General features: G+C 39.2%; 1 protein-coding gene across 1 annotated transcript in view; it reads right to left on the bottom strand.

Annotated features, from left to right (window-relative positions):
- LOC114111689 (large ribosomal subunit protein eL31-like) overlaps nt 1-12,626 on the bottom strand; it is a 129,846-nt gene that overhangs the window by 32,233 nt on the left and 84,987 nt on the right. The window lies entirely within an intron of this gene.

The following is a 12,626-nucleotide window of genomic DNA, read 5'->3' as shown; positions in this document are numbered from 1 at the left end:
GAACCTATTGACTGTCTTTTTAAAACCAGGTTTATTGATGTATAATTGACATGCAAAGGACTGTACATATTTAATGTGGATACTTTGAGGAGATTGGGCATATACAAACATCTGTGATAGGCATTTCATTCAGATTGAGATTTTCTTCATTCTTGGTATGATAAGTAATACTTTTTATTGAAACCTGGATATTTGGGGTATTATTATATGAGATTCTAGATCTTACTTAAATTTGCTTTAGCTGGCTTCTTCTGATTCTATTCTAGCAGAGAAGTGGAATGTCCCTTGTTATTGCCAGCTGGAAGTAGATTCCAGTTTCCCTCTCAACCACTTTTTTTCCCCTAAATTTTTATTGTGTTAAAATATCTTTAACTTAAAATGTGCAGTCTTAATCATTTTTTAGTTATTATAAAATATTGGCTGTATTTCCCATGTTGTACAATATATCCTTGTAACTTATTTTATATATAATCCTACTTAGCCTCTTTTGACACTCAAGTTGGTGTCCTCATTATTGTTAGCGGTGGTATTTTTAGCTCCCTACTACTGATACATCCCTGATTGGGAGGGGAAGAGTGCCTCATTACTGCTTTCCATATGGCATCTAATGACACCATGAGGTGGAGACTTATGACTGCTGGTTAATAGTGAAAACCTTACTCCCCACTAGGCCTCCTCTGACACCACCACAAGCTGGGAGGGGGTGAAGTGCCTCATCATTGCTAATAGGGGTGAAAGTCCAGGTTCTCCACATAGTCTCCAGGGACACTGTGGCTGGTAAGTGTTTGACCTTGTTACCAGCTGGCAGTGATGAAAGTCCTAACTCCCTATTTTGCCTTCTTTGACTTCAGTCTCTAGCGGAGGGTGTTTTGCTTCCTGGTTACAGACTCCAGCTTGGATAGTAGGCTTGGATGTCCTTTACTAGCATGGAGGGGGTGTTACCATTTTATCTGTAGTGTTGAGCTAGAGTAGAAAGGGTGTTACCTAAAATGTTTTCTGTCTTGTTAGGCTGTCCTTTTCCTGGCCATTTGGCTAAAGACAGGAGGCTTTTGTGGGGACCTTTTTGTTTCCACCTGTAGGCATTTTCTAATTAAAGGTTCCTTTCTGTTCCATGTCTCTGATATGTGAGGCAAAAAAAAAAAAAAAAAACCAGGGAACTCACCCACATGTCATTCTTCAGGTCCCAAATTTCCTAGCCTGTCTGCTTTCTTCCCTCCAATTTTCAGTCTTCTCTTATTTGTTTCATACATAATGTCCAGGGTTTTTACTTGTACTTAATTGAAAAGAATAGAAAAAGTAAATCCACTCCATCTTCCCACAATCAGAAGTAATCAAGCATCTCTTTTAACAAAACTTAATTTATACGTGTGTGTGTGTGTATGCGTGTGCGTGTGTGCTTGTATGTGCTCATACATGCACATGAACCCATGCTTTTTTTCCTTTCGGTGGATTTTTCTGGACCTCTGGCATCCATGAAGTGTCCTAGAGTCCATGGCTCTATACTGAAAATTGTCTTGCTTCTGAATTAGTACCACTAACAAGTCTGGAGAAAATCTTACTTACTTGTCCCAAGAAGGCACATTACATTGGCATAAGACAATATTGTAGAGTATTTTGGAACATAAACTCTAAAGCCAGACACACTGGGTTTGAGTCAGTTTTGTCAGTGTGTGACCTCAGACAGGTTACTTAACTATTCCTCAGTGTTCTCATCTCTTATATGGGGAAAATGATAGGACTTTATATCTATAAAACATTTAGAACAGTATTTGGTTTATTATTGGCCCAAATAATATATAACTTAAACTGTTGTGCTGGCATTCTATGCCACTAAGAAGGATGTCTTCTTCTTGGACTTGGACTTAACTTCCAAGCTTTGAACCTTGTCCACCTCTCCGACTCCCCCCTCACACCATTATCTCCTAGTTTTCTATATTCCAGTTGCCCTGAATTTTGTTCAGTTTCTTAAGTATACTACATGCTCTTCCAGCTCCAGGCCTCCACACTATATCCTACTCACTCTTCAGATTTCAGAGAGGTGCTTGCCTGAGTCACAGCCTGGAGGAAGTCTCCCTGCTTCATGCTCCCATAGCACCCTGCACTTCCTTATCATTTGTACCCCTGATCTCAGGCAGTTTCGGACCCACAAAACTATAATCTGTGGCCTTTTGTGGCCCTAACTCAGGCCTCAAGCTCTAAGAAGTGGCTTATGATAGTAACAATTCTGGAGCTAGTATGGTTGGGGCTGGGAACAAAGAGTTTAAGACTGACTGAAGCATAGCATTGAGTATACAAATTTGTACAGAAACTTGGAGGAACTTAGGGCAAAGGAAGAGAAAGAGAAAATATAAAAGGAACCTCATTAACTCTGCTTTATAATTTAATTTTAAATGCAACTTCTTACTCTTGAAACTTTTAAAAATAACTTCACATGCAACAACAGTTAATTACACAGAGTTCCTAAATGGAGAAATTTATTATTGACTGGCAAAGCCTGAAATTAAGAGTGAATAAATGCTAACCTGGCAAGCCAATTCTGAAAGGTTGCCAATCCCTGACTTAGATGCCAGAAGACCCAGAGTGTCATCTTCAGTTGCCAATAATCACCATCGCCTTATGCCTCCTAGCTTAGAGGTCATGTGCTCCTGGAGCCCATCAGTCCTTTACTTCAAGACATTTTTCTACTTTTTCCCTTCACCTTTAATCTTTTTGCCCATTAGTCGATTCTTATTAGCCCTGTCATAAATATCTCATCCATCTCTCTTTGGTGTCCTACCCCCTTCCAAGGTCAGCCTGTTCTTTCTTTGAATGCATGCTGGAGGCAGATAAAATATATAGCAACTCTTTGTTGTCAAAACTTGCTGATCTTTTCCCCTTAGTGTCTCCTGTATATGACACTAGATTCCCACTGCGACCATGGTGGGGCAGGCCCCATTAGCTAATTGCTTTTCTTGCCTCCAGTACCTACCTTCTCCAAAATATTCTGAGTGTCATTGCCAAAATCATCTCTCTACATGGTACTTTTTATCATGCCATTTTATCCTTTAGCTTCCATGATAGGCCAACAGCTTTAATCTGGTTTCAATTCCCACCACAGTCTGGTCCCAATTCAAGCCTTAACTATATAGCACAGAACCTGGACATAGCATAACACTTTCTTAGGTTTCCTATAGAAGTTTCTAGATTATATCCTTTTAACCCTCCCTCAAAACCCTCTCCCGTTTTAAAACCATTCTGGATATACTGTTTTCTCCCCATCTATTCGGTTGCCTCTTCTCCCTTCCAAGATGCACACACACATGACCATCCAGAACTTTGACCTCTGACCTGCAATGCTCTTCACTACTCCAAGTTCTGTTGTCTCTCTGAATGTAACTGAAATAGTACTTACCAAATATCTCACTGGCTTCCTTACATTTCTTGAAGTAATTGGGGCCATATAAATTGTACTGACCAGGTGGTGCTAGTGGTAAAGTGCCAATGCAGGAGACTTAGATGCAGGTTCGATCCCTGGGTTGGGAAGAGCCCCTGGAGAAGGGGATGGCAACCCACTCCAGTATTCCTGCCTAAGAAGCCCATGGAAAGAAGAGCCTGGTGGGCTATGGTTAATACGGTTGCAAAGAGCCAGACATGACTGAAGTGACTTACAATGCATGCAATGAACTATAAGCTGAAATGGCATATCTTACTTCTGAGTTGATGTAGTTAAGAGCTGATAGGCCTAAGCAATCTCTTCTCTTCTTCTGCTGTAGCAACTTTGGAAGCTATGTGTTGAATTGTCAAAATTCAACAAGGAAGGAGCCTGAATCAGAAGTTACCGGATGGAGGAGAAATCCTACCAGCCTATGTGGGATTTTATATGAGTGCAAAACAAACCCTTGTTGCATACTTCCAGATTTGTTTGTTGTTTCAGGTAGCACTGCTGCTGCTGCTGCTAAGTCACTTCAGTCGTGTCCGACTCTGTGCGACCCCATAGATGGCAGCCCACCAGGCTCCCCCATCCCTGGGATTCTCCAGGCAAGAACACTGGAGTGGGTTGCCATTTCCTTCTCCAATGCATGAAAGTGAAAAGTGAAAGTGAAGTCACTCAGTCGTGTTCGACTCTTTGAGACCCCATGGTCTGCAGCCTACCAGGCTCCTCCATCCATGGGATTTTCCAGGCAAGAGTACTGGAGTGGGGTGCCATCGCCTTCTCCCTCAGGTAGCATTAGTTACCCTAATTCACTTAATAACTTCAAAATGTAGCCTTACCATTTCTTAAGCTCTCTCAGCTCCAACAAATATCACCTCTACTCCACTTTAGCAATTCAGCCACCACATTCTAGAGCTTGTCATCTTATAGAACTCATCTAGTTCCAGAAACATAATTCAGATATTTCACTCTCTGGTCAAAACATCCTAATATTTGTACTCTCAATTTCCCCCACTCTTACCAAAGTTGTTCTTCAATATCTTTGAGACTTCCAAATCCTTATTCTCAAAACTACTCACTTCCTTCTGGCTTCATGTTCCATGCAAATCTTGGGCAAATTCTCATTCTTCTTATACCCTCACTTTTGCCCTTAATTTCTTCACCCACTTATCGTTCCATCACTCCTGCTGTGCAAAACTCCAATACCAGATGATTATAGAGATCCTTTTTCTTTCATTTTAATCCTAGGTTGCAGAGTATTCTTGCAGAAAATAGCATAAGCAGCACACTGATGGTTACCATTTCCAAAATTAAGATTTCCAAACTCACATATACTCTCCAAATTGCTAAGTAAAACTTATGCTTTTGTCTCAATCAGTTCCTTCTCTTTCACTTGTCACTAATGTCTGTCACAGCCATTTATTCTACTCTTCTCAAGACCCCTGAATTTGTACTTCTCAGTAGATGGTCTTGCCTCTTTCACAGTGAAATTAGAAGCCACCTAAGAAGTGCCCTAGACTAATTGTCCTATGTTTATTTCTTTTCCTCTTGTATTAGAGGAAGATATGTCCTTACCTTTGCCAAGACAAATCATTCCACTCATGATTTGCCTCCACAGAGTCATTACTTTATCAGTTATTCTTCCTCACCTAGTTCTGTGTCTCTAACCCTTCTTCTTTGCACTGGCTTTTCCCCTTTTGCCTACAAGCATGCTCAAATCCTATCTTAAATAAATCACTTTCCCTCAAGAGTGCCTCTCCCTCAAGCTCTCACCTTATTCCCTTAATTTTCTTGACAGCTAAGCTTCTGGAAAAGAGCAATTTGTACTCATTGGCTCTATTTCTTTGTCTCTTGACTTATTACCCAATCCACTGCAATATGGTGTCTGCTTTTATCTGCTAAAACCATTCTCACTAGAGGCACTGGTGAATAATTAAACCAAATCAAATGATCTCTTTTCCCCAAGTAAGATAAGCTACCCAACCTCTAGGCAATATTTAACGCTCTTTACCATTCTTTCCTAGAAAGTACCTCTCTCAGTTTCCACAATATTACTCACCTAGTTCTTTGACCTCTGACTAGTCCTTTCTCTATCTGACTTTTATGTGTTGATATTATCAAGGGTTCCAATTTGATTCTCTTCTCATATGAATTGAGACATCTTTTCCTTCTGCTTTATTTTTTTAATGCCTTCAACCACTGTCTGTTTGTGAATGGTACTAATTCCATCTGTCTTATCTCCAGCTCTCCCCTTTGCCTTGATGTTCCATAGGAACTTCAAACTCAGTATGTCCAAAACTGTATCTCCCACATTGATGTTCTTGCTGCATTTTCTGTCTCAATGAATTTCCCCATTTGTTCAATCCAGAAACCTAGAAATGATTCTCTTTTTCTTTAACATCCTTGCTCTTGCCACTGTGGAAGACAGTATGTGGGTTCCTCAGAAAACTAAAAATAGAGTTGCCCTATGATCCAGCAATCCCATTCCTGGCATATACCTGGACAAAACTGTAATTCAAAAAGATATATGCACCTCTATGCTCATAGCAGCACTATTCACAATAGCCAAGACTTGGAAACAACCTAATGTCCCTCGATAAATGAATGTATAAAGAAGACATGTACATATATATATATATATATATATATATATATATATATATAATGGAATAGTATTATGCACAGGAACGTACAGGAACGTCGCTCAGTCGTGTCCGACTCTTTGCAACCCCCATGGACTGTAGCCTACCAGGCTCCTCTGTCCACGGGATTTTCCAGGCAATAGTACTGGAGTGGATTGCCATTTCCTTCTCCAGTGAATCTTCCTGACCCAGGGATCGAACCCGGGTCTCCTGCATTGTAGACAGACGCTTTACCGTCTGAGCCACCAAAGAACCAAATAATGCTGTTTGCAGCCATGTGAATGCAACTACAGACTATCATACTAGGTGAAGTAAGTCAGAAAGAGAAAGACAAAAAAAAATGATATGACTTATATGTAGAATCTAAAATATGACAAATGAACCTATCTATGAAACAGAAACAGAATAACGAACATAGAGAAGAGAATGGTGGTTGCCAAGGGAGATGGATTAGGAAACAGATGGAAAAGGGTTTGGGGTTAGCAGATGTAAACTTTCAGATATAGAATGGATAAACAACAATGTCCTACTGTATAGCACAGAGAGACATAGTCAATATCCCATAATAAACCATAATGGAAAAGAATATGTGTGTGTGTGTGTGTATATATAAACAATGTATATACATGTATAACTGCATCACTTTGCTGTATAGCAGAAATTAATAAAACACTGCAAATCAATTATACTTCCTTTAAAAAAATATTAACATCTTTATTAGTCTTCTTCCTATACTCCTTAAAACCCTAGCACCAAATAATATTAGTTCTACTTGAAATTTTTTATGAATTTCCCTTCTTCTTTTTATCTAGTGCTCAAGCTTGGGCTCTTGTCCTGTTTCACTTCAACTTCTACAAAATCTGCACAGATTGTTTCCCTGACTTGGGTATTTTCTGCCTGTAAATCATCATTCATCCAAATTGACCTTCAAAACCACTGAGCTTGGATTGTTTTCCATTGTCCATAGGATAAGTTTCAAAGTTTTTAGCATAGTGTATGAAGTGCTTCTTGGTAGGCCTGAACCTAATTCTTTTTTAATTAAAAAAATTTATTTTATTTTTAGTTGGAGGATAATTACTTTACCATATTGTGATGGTTTCTGCCATACATCAACATGAACCAGTCTTAGGTATACATATGTTCCCCTTCCTTCTTAAATCTCCTTCCCACCTCCCACCCCATTCCACCCCTCTAGGTTGTCACAGAGCACTGGTTTTGTGTTCCCTGTGTTATACAGCAAATTCCCACTGGCTATCTATTTTACATATGGTAGTACATATGTTTCAAAGTTACTGTCTCAAATCATTCCACCTTCTCTCTCCCCAGGGTCCAAAAGTTTGTTCTCTGTCTATATCTCCACTGCCCTGTCGATAGGTTCATCAGTACCATTTTCTAGATTCCATATACATGCATTAATATATGATATTTGTTTTTCTCTTTCTGACTTCACGTTGTACAATAAGCTCTAGGCCTGAACCTAATTGTATAACCTCATTTTCCAGCATTTTTCTTCATAGTCTCTATGCTCTAGCCAAACTGCAATATACTATTCCAAAATTCAAAGCCACCGTGTCATTTGCTTAGACCTTTCCTTCAGCTTGATTACAAACTCCTCTTTATTAATTTTATTAATTGTATTTTAGCCTTTATTCACAATGTGGTTCATTTGAAAAATTTCCATCATTATCTATTCGGATTGACTATTTTTTTCTGTAATAACTAATCTGCCTTCACTTCCATCTGGTGCATTTTTCAGATATTGTATTTTTCAGCTCTAGAATTTTCATGAGTTTATTTTTTAACAATTGCATTTACTTTCTCTGTGTTCATGTATACTTTTAAACCCTGAGCATATTTATAATATCTGTTTTGCATTTTTTCTCTGATGATTCTATCACCTCTGTTATTTCTGGGTCTATTTCTACGGACTGACATTTCTCCCAGTTATGGGTTGCATTTTACAGCTATTTTGTTTGTTTAATAATTTTTTTAAATTGGAGGATAGAATTTTCTCTTTTTTTAATTTAAATTTATTTGTTTTAATTGGAAGCTAGTTACCTTACAATATTGTATTGGTTTTGCCATACATCAACATGAATCCCCCACGGGTGTACATGTGTTCCCCATCCTGAACTTTTTTTTTTTTTTTGAAGATGGAATTTTCTTGTCTTCCTTTAAGGACTGTTGGATTTTGTTCTGGAAGACAGTTGACTTACTTGCATATTACTTTGATCTTTTCAAGGCCTTATTTTAAGTTGGTGAGATGGATGTAGGATAATCCCTACTCTCAGCCAATTTAGTCCTACTAGCCAGACATGATCTTTCTTAGTGCCCTACTATCTAATAGGAAGGCCTGGTTGCTATATGAGGCTACTTTACTCTGGCTGGTAGGAACTTAAATGTCTCCCAAATCTGTATGAACTCTGAGAATTTTTTCACTCCACTCACAGTTCTCTGATCATTCATTGCCAAGACTCACTGAGTTCTGCCTAGTGCATGCAGGGCTTCTTACTTAGCAATAGACTCCAGGGACCCTCTGGGCAAGTTTCTAGAGTTCTTTCTCTGTGTAGATTCCTCCTCCTTCTCTAACTCAGCCTCTCTGAATATTGATCTCTCTGTCCTCAACTCAGTGAAGTCACTATGCTCTACTTGGATTCCCCTCCCTTGCACCATGGTCTAGTAGTACCTCTAGGTACAAAGCCAAGGTTAACATCATTTGTTTTCTTTCTCTCAGGAGCTATAATACTGTACTTTCTGTTGTTCATATCTGAAAATAAATGTTTCTCTCTCCTCATTGCTATTCTTCAGGATTTGAGAAAAAAGTCTTTTCAGTAGTTCAGTCACCTGACTTCCTTAGTAACTGGGGTATAGATCACGCCATTCAATTTCCATTCCTTTGCATTCAAAAAGCAGTGTTGAGACATCAGTTTGAGCATCTTCCATTTTTTTCCAGCATAAAAAGACTCAGATGGGAAGAAATACATACCTTGGCTATTCTCATACTACTGTCTCTTACTAAATGTTTGCAGTAGACTGTGTTGAGTGTATTCATCTAGAGAATCCAAAGGGGGAGAAAGGGGGAGACAGAGTGAGAGAGGAAGAGTGCTATTTGTCCCACTAATCTCGATAATGAGTAATATTTACAAATGAATATTCAGTATTTAGTTTCCACTATCCAACTGGTATCCTTTTTCAGGGATTGGTAGAATGAGGCAAAGATAATGATAGTTTTTGCTACAGATGGCCTATAACTGGACTTCTGTTGTTCCACTATACAAAATCATTTAAAAATCCATGACACACGTCCAGATAAAAAGGATATATGCCATGATGCAAAACATATGAGAAGCCACAGCTCAGATGGGTTACGAAGATCACAGATCACAGAAAAAGTGTGCAGTGGTGCATAGTGTTGCTAACCTATAGTCTAACTTGTCTCCTGCCAGATTGACATTGTGCTTTGGTTGATAATGAGACTTCTCAAAGCTAAAGAGCTTTAGAACAAATTATACTTGATGGGTTGCTATTTTACTCTGTGATCTTTTATTTATAGGATTCCAAAATGTCCACAGACACATCAAGTCACTTCCCAATAATATGACAAAAGTAAAAAGAGATTGAAAATGTCACAATTGACATTAGATATAGATTTAAAGTTAGCATGCAAAATGACTTTTCCATTTAAAAGTCAAATGTGATCTACAAAAACTGGATGACCACCACCTACCCTTCTCCATCTCTTCTTCACAACCATTTTTCTTTCTCTCTCAACTTTTCCTTTCCTTACCCTATCCTCAACCCATTTAAAGACAGTCAGAGGAGAGTTGTGGCACAGTTAGCTTCTGGACTTATTCAATTTTAATCAAGTTGATGATGACAGGGCCAGAAAACAGAATCATAGATGCTTTAGCTTGGTGAGGGAGAGCCCATACTCATTATCTATCTTGATTTGGCAGGTGCAGTAAGGGGCAAAAACAAAGATGTTCCTGTCTACCACTTAATACCCCATCTGTTGCTACTGGTTTCTTGCTCAATTCCAAAACTTGTTACTTCACACACTTAGAAAGCAAGCAACCAGACAAAAATATATACAAATACATAAAATGAACAAACATGTAAACTCAAAGTTAAACCATATATAAAATGGAATATTACTCAGCCATAAAAAGAAATGAAATTGGGTCATTTGTAGAGATGTGGATGGACCTAGAGTCTGTCACAGAGTAAAGTGAGAAAGACGAAAACAAATATCACATATAAATGCATATATATGGAATCTAGAAAAATGGCATAGAGATGCAGACATAGAGAATGGACTTAGGGACACAGCAGGGGAAGGAGAGGGTGGGACGAATTGAGAGTAGCACTAAAACATATACAGTACCATGCATAAAATAGATAGCTAGTGGGAATTTACTGTATAACACAGGGAGCTCAACTAGGTACTCTGTGACAACCTAGAGGAGTGGGATGGGGTGCGGTGCTGGGAGGAAGGCTTAAGAGGGAGGGGATATATGTATACATATAGCTGGTTCACTTGGATGTACAACAAAAATTAACACAATGTTTTAAAGCAACTATACCCCAATTTTAAAAGTTATATGTGTATGTGAAAGGAAAGTGAGTGTATACATATATATAGTGAGTGTATATATATATAACTGAATCACTTGACTGTATACCTGAAATGAACACAACATTGCAAATTAACCATAATTCAATAAAATTTTTTTTAAAAAGAAATGCAAAATTACAGCCCTCAACCCAGAAGGGTGCAGAATCACAGTTTGTGTTTTAATAAGATCCGCAAGTAGAGGCAAACAACAGAATGGGAAAGACTAGAGATCTCTTCAAGAAAATTAGAGATACCAAGGGAACATTTCATGCAAAGATGGGCTCGATAAAGGACAGAAATGGTATGGACCTAACAGAAACAGAAGATATTAAGAAGAGGTGACAAGAATACACAGAAGAACTGTACAAAAAACATCTTCATGACCAAGGTAATCATGATGGTGTGATCACTCACCTAGAGCTAGACATCCTGGAATGTGAAGTCAAGTGGGCATTAGAAAGCATCACTACAAACAAAGCTAGTGGAGGTGATGGAATTCCAGTTGAGCTATTTCAAACCCTGAAAGATGATGCTGTGAAAGTGCTGCACTCAATATGCCAGCAAATTTGGAAAACTCAGCAGTGGCCACAGGACTGGAAAAGGTCAGTTTTCATTCCAATCCCAAAGAAAGGCAATGCCAAAAAATGTTTAAATTACCGCACAATTGCATTCATCTCACACGCTAGTAAAGTAATGCTCAAAATTCTCCAAGCCAGACTTCAGCAATACGTGAACTGTGAACTTCCTGATGTTCAAGCTGGTTTTAGAAAAGACAGAGGAACCAGAGATCAAATTGCCAACATCTGCTGGATCATGGAAAAAGCAAGAGAGTTCCAGAAAAACACCTATTTCTGCTTTATTGACTATGCCAAAGCCTTTGACTGGGTGGATCACAAGAAACAGTGGAAAATTCTTCAAGAGATGGGAATACCAGACCACCTGACCTGCCTCTTGAGAAACCTATATGCAGGTCAGGAAGCAACAGTTAGAACTGGACATGGAACAACAGACTGGTTCCAAATAGGAAAAGGAGTACGTCAAGGCTGTATACTGTCACCCTGCTTATTTAACTTATATGCAGAGTCCATCATGAGAAACGCTGGGCTGGATGAAGCACAAACTGGAATCAAGATTGCCAGGAGAAATATCAATAACTTCAGATATGCAGATGACACCACCCTTATGGCAGAAATTGAAGAGGAACTAAAAGCCTCTTGATGAAAGTGAAAGTGGAGAGTGAAAATGTTGGCTTAAAGCTCAACATTCAGAAAACGAAGATCATGGCATCCGGTCCCATCACTTCATGGGAAATAGATGGGGAAACAGTGGAAACAGAGTCAGACTTTATTTTTCTGGGCTCCAAAATCACTGCAGATGGTGACTGCAGCCATGAAATTAAAATACGTTTACCCCTTGGAAGGAAAGTTATGACCAACCTAGATAGCATGTTGAAAAGCAGAGACATTACTTTGCCAATAAAAGTCCATCTAGTCAAGGCTATGGTTTTTCCAGTGGCCATGTATGGATGTGAGAGTTGGACTGTGAAGAAGGCTGAGCGCCGAAGAATTGATACGTTTGAACTGTGGTGTTGGAGAAGACTCTTGAGAGTCCCTTGGACTGCAAGGAGATCCAACCAGTCCATTCTGAAGGAGATCAGCCCTGGGATTTCTTTGGAAGGAATGATGCTAAAGCTGAAACTCCAGTACTTTGGCCACCTCATGTGAAGAGTTGACTCATTGGAAAAGACTCTGATGCTGGGAGGGATTGGGGGCAGGAGGAGAAAGGGACGACAGAGGATGAGATGGCTGGATGGCATCACGGACTCGATGGACGTGAATCTGAGTGAACTCTGAGAGTTGATGATGGACAGGGAGGCCTGGTGTGCTGCAATTCATGGGGTCGCAAAGAGTCGGACACGACTGAGTGACTGAACTTACTTACACGTAACACAAATGCA

The sequence above is a fragment of the Ovis aries genome, chromosome X (genome assembly GCF_016772045.2).
Source record: "Ovis aries strain OAR_USU_Benz2616 breed Rambouillet chromosome X, ARS-UI_Ramb_v3.0, whole genome shotgun sequence".
Lineage (NCBI taxonomy): Eukaryota > Metazoa > Chordata > Mammalia > Artiodactyla > Bovidae > Ovis > Ovis aries.
This window is presented reverse-complemented; position numbering and strand designations above follow the sequence as displayed.